General features: G+C 41.8%; 1 pseudogene; it reads right to left on the minus strand.

Annotated features, from left to right (window-relative positions):
* Positions 1-6,856: 6,856 nt before the first annotated feature.
* LOC147710250 (E3 ubiquitin-protein ligase TRIM39 pseudogene) lies at positions 6,857-7,366 on the minus strand (annotated as a pseudogene).
* Between the last annotated feature and the right edge of the window lie 381 nt (positions 7,367-7,747).

The following is a 7,747-nucleotide window of genomic DNA, read 5'->3' on the forward strand; positions in this document are numbered from 1 at the left end:
TACTTGTTGTACCTGCTGACTGAGATGTACATTCAGAGCCTTCTCTATTATTGTAAGGTTTGATATTATCAAACTTTCTCGCGAAAGTGTACACCCTGCCAGTTTTATAGTCACGTTCATCACGTTTAATTTTCTGAGATTTCTTTTCACGCAGATACATTTGATGTTTTTGCAGCTCATCTTTTAAGATGACCCAATTTCGTTCTGCTACTTCGGGTAAATTCATATCTTGTATTTCTTTCTCTAGACTAGCAATTTCCAAGAGAAGCTTTTCACGTTTTAACTCAGCATCTCTTATAAGGATATCCATCATTCCCATTACGACAAATGCCACGGTTTCACATGGCGCCGAAACCCGGTGGCTGTCCCCCCCAGTCACATATATTAAAAAAAACAATAATCTTGTGGAACGGCTTTGAAAGTCGATACATGTACTCCCGATACAACAAAATGGGTTTTTAAATATATGTGACTTGGGGGACAGCCACCGGGTGTCGGCGCCATGTCAAACCGTGGCATTTGTCGGTTTAATGAGGTGAAGGGCGCAATACTTTTTCCTAAAAATATAACACTTATGCTTTATCTTTTATGCGGAATCGCAGGTACATGAAGTAAGTCCTGATAAATACGCGCGAGGGGAGGGCAAAGACGGAACTTGATTACGGAAACTGCGGTCGGGGAAACTTTTGGCGTCTTTGGTGAGTGGAGTATTTGCGGATTTAACACTGATGGGCGATAGATGAGGATAAAATGTTTTTAGAAAGGAGAGGGTTTTGTGATTTCCAAAAATTACATAATTATGATATTACGAGTTGTATGGTCTTGGAAGCCGACATTGATATGAAACGTGGGGAGTAAATGAATGTGTATAGTAAGCATAAACATTTAATAAAAATATACATTTCTGATGGGCACATTACCGTTTGTAGAATAGATATCGGAGTCAATAATGGGAGGTAATGAGTTGGAAGTACGTGTGCAAATAGGAGGTTTTGTTTGATCTCCGGTGGCCCAGTTCGCATAGTTATGCATATCTCTTGACGCAGAATCGTTTTCTTACTAAAATGATTGGGCTACGTGAAGAAAAGATACAGGATGATTCCTAAGATACGGGAGTTTGTTGGTTGTTATATTTAGCACTGCCCACTATGCTGAATAGAGAACAAGTGGATTTTGAAGCATATAAGATTACCAGCATAAGTGGTAGAATTCAAGTATAACACTAGATATACGTGTATTGAAGTGGCAGAATATATAAAGTATAATACCAGATACATGCGTTTTATTTCTTGAAATCTTCACATGAGTAGTCAGGTCTATAAAAGTGGAATAAAATCAGTAGCTATGACTATGAAGAGATTAAGAGAAAATTTGGTACTTGGGGACCTCATGTGAGGACATCATATATGGGATGCCGGGCTGATATGATGTTTCTTTTTTATACATTAGATGGGGCTTATCATGGCTCCAGATAAATACAAAATGTGGACTACTGAAAATCTTTCTGATATTGGAATAGATAGAAATATACGCTTGGTGGAGTACACTTGAAGGTAAGATCTTTAGGCATGGGCTGACTATATGAAGGGATGTATGACGTTACAACGCATACTTTTACCACGCATACCATTACAGCGCGGTATTTACAACGCATACCGTTACAACGCATAGCGCTTAGAGGTGCTGGATAGTGGTAAGTACAATTTTATATTCCAACTCCAGTCCCCGTGGACACTAGGGAAGGTGTTGGATATAAAATTATACTTATTCCCTATCCTAGAGCGCCCCCCAGCGCAATGCGTTGTAATGATATGCGTGGTAATGCCTGCGTTGTAATGGTAGTGCGTGGTAAAAACTTCGTTGTAACAGTTGTATACCATATGAAGTGGTAAAATACTCCACACATGCAAGAAATGGAATAGAAAGACAAATGTCTGTTTTTAAATACAATATTATGAATTCGTTTGACAGGAATATTGAATGTTACAAGTGTGGGTTGACACAGTGCTGAACAAATTGGCTATCTGGTGAGCCTATTATAGATGTATATGTAGATCTCGGATACCTTTTATAGTTTTGCACGGCATGATCTTAGGTGTGGTCGGCTTCGAAACACAGGCTTGTCTTTTGGTTGTTAGTTTTGGTCACATATTGGATTTGTAGGTCACATTCACGGTTGTATATCAGTGGTTTCACGTGGTGGCTGTCCTTTCAGAGATCTCGTGCCTCGTATGTTGCAGCCCTTACATTGGATGCGGCAGTTGAGGCATGACTAATAGCATGATATCTGTTTTGGGGGTCATGTCACAGAGGGTTCTTGAGAGGTGATGGTGACACTTAAAACATGGATCGATAATTATGTATAAGAGATGATATTTTTGGAAAAGAGACTGTATTTTATTCTTTTATATATGTTTTACAGCGTTGAGAAAGCCAGTAGGGGTGAAACGCGCGTCGGCTGTGAAGCACTATGTTTTAAAAGATATAAAAACTTAAATTTGTCTACACTACAAGATTCCCTTGGACTGAAAAGAAGTGTCGGTGCAAGAATTCAAACTTAAAAATGGTGTCGAATGCACAGGGATAATAGTGACTAGATATGATGTGCGCTGGTGTTTTTGTTTCCTATGGATGTGACATTCTGTAACACCGTTGGTGGGCAGACTGTCTTTGTTTAATGCTTAAGGTGGATAAGCATTTCACACCAAGTCCCCACCTAATAGTTGGTCTACATATATAGATATATGTGTTGTGCTTATATAAGTAAAGAGACAACTTTTGATGTGAAGATCGGATAGAGCTAATCCGCCCCTTTTGTAATGTTACATAATCCCAATCCAAACTGGAGTCAGAGCATGGCCTCGTTCCGGTCCTATGCAAGTATCTTCTCTGCACTCACCTGTTCTGCCTCCCGTAACCTCCAGACCTCTGGTCTTCCAAGCCTTCCAGTTTATCCCGTAATCCAGACTCCGTCAAAATCTTCTGTACCCTCACCTCTTGAGCTCCAATTCTACTTCCCCTACGGCTTCTAGCTACTCGGCCATCAATCTTCCTTTGGATTCCTGTTGAGAATCGTATTCTAGGCTGAGTACCAGATCCCTAGGTTATTACGCCCTAATCCTTAGTTATGTTTTGAGAATTGACAGAGAGTGAGTTCTTTCAAGGATAACAAAGTTGTTCTTGGAAATTGGGCATTTTTGGGTTTCTACATTTAGGTTCCCCTAGCGCTCCGGGCCCTTTACATTGTGGGCCTTCCTAACATTTTTTTATTCAGAACCGAAGGCTTTCATGTTTATTTTCGTTGATAAGTGTGTACATTATGAACATGAAAAGAATTTTGAGCGCACAAATCATACTTCGTAGTGTTGATTTGAATATTGTTATGTTTAACATTCTGCAGAGTATCAGAAAACTCTGGCTCTCCCTTTGTATGGGACCTGCTCGTGTGGGGTAGTGTGTGAGCACATGCACTGTGGCACTCCCCAAGCAAGTCCAGTGAGAGCACCCTCTAGTGAACTACTTAGGTACAATGTGAACACATACCTGGTAAGAATAGACCACAACAGACATTGACACCATTACAACTCCTTAACTGACATAACCCATTGTAGAAAGAAAGGGGTTTAACTACAGACCCAGAGAGAGCCTGGGGACCAAGTGCTATTCAGCCTCCTGTCATACTGTGCAACGGTCCTTTTGCACATGCACCCCGACAACACAACACCCCTAACTTAGATAAGTCAGAGAGAACCTTAGTTCTCAGTGATTACTCCCTCCATAGACCAAGCACCCCCCTGAGTGTAACTTTGTGCATCGTTCTGCCACCTCTGTTTTTTGTGTACCATCATGAGCTGTGTGTTTTTGATTAAAGTATTTTTTTATTTTTCAAGTAAAAGCACTGGCTGGACAAGCATTAAAGTACTTTTTGCTTTACGGAGTTCTTGGTTTCTAACCCCATACCTTCTCCTTAACTAAACCTTGTACTGCTCAACTTCTCTGCTCTGAGAGTCAAGGGATACGGGGTTCACTTGGTACTCAATCTTGGACCCCATAGTAAGGTGAACCCCAGGACACCAGTGGTAACAGACTATCTTTGTCATAGTTTGAGGCAAGTTACCCCAGATTAAATTGGCCCTCCTGACTAAAGTTTCACAATTACAAAAATTGTAAATTGATCTATTTAATATGTTTTTGTAAAATGTTTGGCCTGAAATGTTAATTTATCACCCGCTAAACCATCTGATAATATTAAAGGTTGTACTAAAGTAAACCAGAACTACAATCCCTTAATGGTTACTGATCAAAAATGAATGTCCAGGACTTGGAGATCCATTTGAGAGCCATTGGTAACAGAATGAAGGGTTCTATAAATGCTAAAACACACTGCAATCATTTGAAAGTTGCTGCATCCCCTGCCAGGGTTTTAACCTGAAACCTCAAAATTATGGTCTTGCAGATGTGCCTCAACCCACTGAGCTACCTTATAAATGAACATCATGACACTAAATCTGAAATAGATCACAATCAGCCCAGTTCATACTCAGGAGTCAAGAATTACAACCAATATCCATGATGCAGAAACTCAAAGAATCCGAAACCCCTAAAGGGAAGAAGAAGTGACGGTGTTAAACATCATGCCTGCTTTCCCAAGAGCAGCATTTAAAACTCAGCAGCAACATTTTGCGGCAATAACTCTTTGGGACCAGTAGTTTTGTTGCTTTCTATTAAGTCATCTCAGTCCCAGCATGCACGTCATGTTGTCTTGAAAGGCAGATTTGCTTAGGAGTGGCACAGAGTCACACATCTAGCAGGTGTTATTAAAGTTTCATGACAAAAATAGATTTTGCTTTTAATACAGGATGGCTTGTATGTACACAATAATACCTGGACAAACATGTAGACACAAGATAATTCTATTTAATATGTCTGCGCAACCTGGAAATGTTTGTGATGTCATGAAAGCACAACATGAAGCTGATATTGTTTTGTATTCATGTCGGAACATCAGATTATTGCACATTGTTCACAGTTAATGCACCATATTTCAAAATGCCGCGTGTGCATTTCCTTGCACAGTGCACATTTAGTAAATTACAATAATGGCTTGTGCAGAAGGGAAGATGTTTAACAAGAAAACAACTTATACATGGTGGTCTGTAACTGTGGCCTAATCTTTACAGTTTAAACACTGCAATGTATCAAAGATGGTTCTATAGTGTTATATATTAACCCTGATCTCCCCATGTTCACATGTTACTAAAACACCGTCCGCAGAAAGATGTTTTAAACCCTTGCACAGAAACGTAAGCATAATTTACTGGTGATGGAACACAAAAGCATGAGCATTTGAGGTAAAAAGGAGAGAACAATAGATGGTGATTTGCACAAAGTGAAACAGAAAAACCTCGGTGAGTTTAAATTCCTTCGCTATACAAGAAAAAATATGACTCCGCTAAGAGCTGTTTGAGAGCTTTACATTGGCTCCCAATGAGGCAAAGAGCATCTTTTAAAATGCTATGTATTACTCATAGAACCCTGCATAAAACTGGTCCCAACATCCTAAAAAACAGGATCAAGTTTTATGCACGACCCGGAACCTCCGCTCACAATTTACAGCAAAAGCAGCTACTATGCGAGTAAAGAGAGCCAGAATGGGCGGGCGTGTTTTTTCACACTTAGCCGCTAATATCTGGAATGATCTGCCAATAGATCTAAGGCTCACGGTTTGCTACCTTACCTTTAGGAAAAAATTAAAAACTGTATTGTTTTCCGAAACAGAATAAACTCTCTAGTCCTAGGTATCTGCTCACAGCACACTGTTACAATCTTAGCGCCGTGATATCCTGCCAGGATGAATGTTGCGCTTTAGAAGTACGACTAACATTAACATTAACATTAACTGTACTGTTGCTTTATCTATAAGAATCTGGGCAGGGCTGGCTTTAGAGTTAGAGACGCCTGCTGCGACAATCTTTTGAGGTGCCCCTCCCCCAATGACCTCCTTCTAACAGTGCCACTCATTTCTCCACAGCCCCTCTCACACATACGTTTCTTTTGTTTTATAGCGCTACTCATACATCACACACACACATTATACAGAGGAAATTAATCTTGCGTGTGTAAATCAATGTATAGGAAATGTTACACAAACCAATGAGATTACCTTCTATGATTTGCATTTATATATTCTTTGCAGCAGGCATACTAACCCTCTGCACTACTCTAAAATGAGACAAAACTGCCTCTAGACAAAACTTCCATCTCGTTCCAACAGAAACATTAACGACCAGCCTTCTTTTGACAGAAAGCTCCTGAAAACTCCTGGACACACCAGGACACAGCAGGTACTTTTAAAACCCAAAGTTATTTCTGAACACAGCCCCTCTCCCAGGTCTTGGTAGGTGCGGTTGCACTGGTTGCACTGGTTGCACTGCCCTAAAGCATGCCCTGAATCTGAGCCAGTACACTGTACAAAGAGCCCCATTGCCAAACAATGCATACATTGCAGAAATCATGGGAGACGGTGGCAGAGCACAGGAGCTTGGAACTGTGGGGCATAAGTAAGTGCGGTAATATGGGGTCAATGATTTATTAATAGTCACAACTTACAGGGATGCCTGTTTACTGGGAGACACCCTTTCTGTCACCATGAGAGCAATCCTGGTGAGGGCGGTGTACAGACTGCAGGGGCAGAGGGGTCCTTTAAAGATGAAATAAACATCCCAATAACTGCCTCCTCCCAAGAGACTTATCCACAAATGGAGCATTTTATTATTTAAAAGTGTCTCTGCTAGTGCTCCTGGTCACATTGTTGTGTTATGAGGAAGGGATCAGGTGCTGAAGCTCTCTGCAGCTCTCACACCAGCCGCACCTCAGCTCCTCCCCAGAGCTGGAAGAACGGGAAGAGCCTCTCTGTGAAGGGGGCCTGCAGGAAGGTGTAGAGAAGCTCCATGGAGTTAGCATTGTACAGGGACAGCTGCCCCCCCTCGTAGTCCAGGTACACCCCCAGCTTCTGGGGCTTCTCACCAGGAGGCAGAGGGGTTGGAGGGGAGGTGAGAGCTGAGTAGAACCCACCACACTGCTGCAAGGCCCAGACTCCCCCCTCGGGTAACGATGTGAAGGCTTCCTTCCTCTTCACAGACTCTGCTGCGACCCCCACAATCAATGCGACCCCCTCCTGCAGCACCTGCACCTCCCAGTAATGTTTGCCGGCGGTGAATCCCCGGTTGCCCAGCACACATGTGTAGATGGTGAACCTCTCTGGGGTGTCCGACAGGGGCTGTGCTGTGTCTGTCTTTCTCACACGTCTTTGCTCCTCAGACAGGAGGAGCCAAGGATGAGCTGTGTCAGGATCCAGAGTCACCATCTCTGCAGAGAAGAGATTCAGAATTAGAGATTTTATGACACAAATAAAGGCTGTAAATACTACTTTCTGTTTTTCATATGACTAATTTAAACCACACCTGAAAGGAGCACACTCTGCTAGAGAGCGCACAGCATTAGTCTGCTTACTACACTAAAGTATGAATTCATCTAGACCACACACTACACCAAACAGCACATGGCACCACAAACACAGGACATTCTTCAAAACATTACACTGCATCCTGCACCATGCTACACTACACCACATTATCACACCTGAGGCATACTACGCTACGCCACACTACCAAATATAATGCATACTACACAACACTCCCACACACAGACTACACTACATCACATACAGACTACATTACCACAAATG

This window comes from Lissotriton vulgaris, chromosome 5 (assembly GCF_964263255.1).
Source record: "Lissotriton vulgaris chromosome 5, aLisVul1.2, whole genome shotgun sequence".
NCBI lineage: Eukaryota > Metazoa > Chordata > Amphibia > Caudata > Salamandridae > Lissotriton > Lissotriton vulgaris.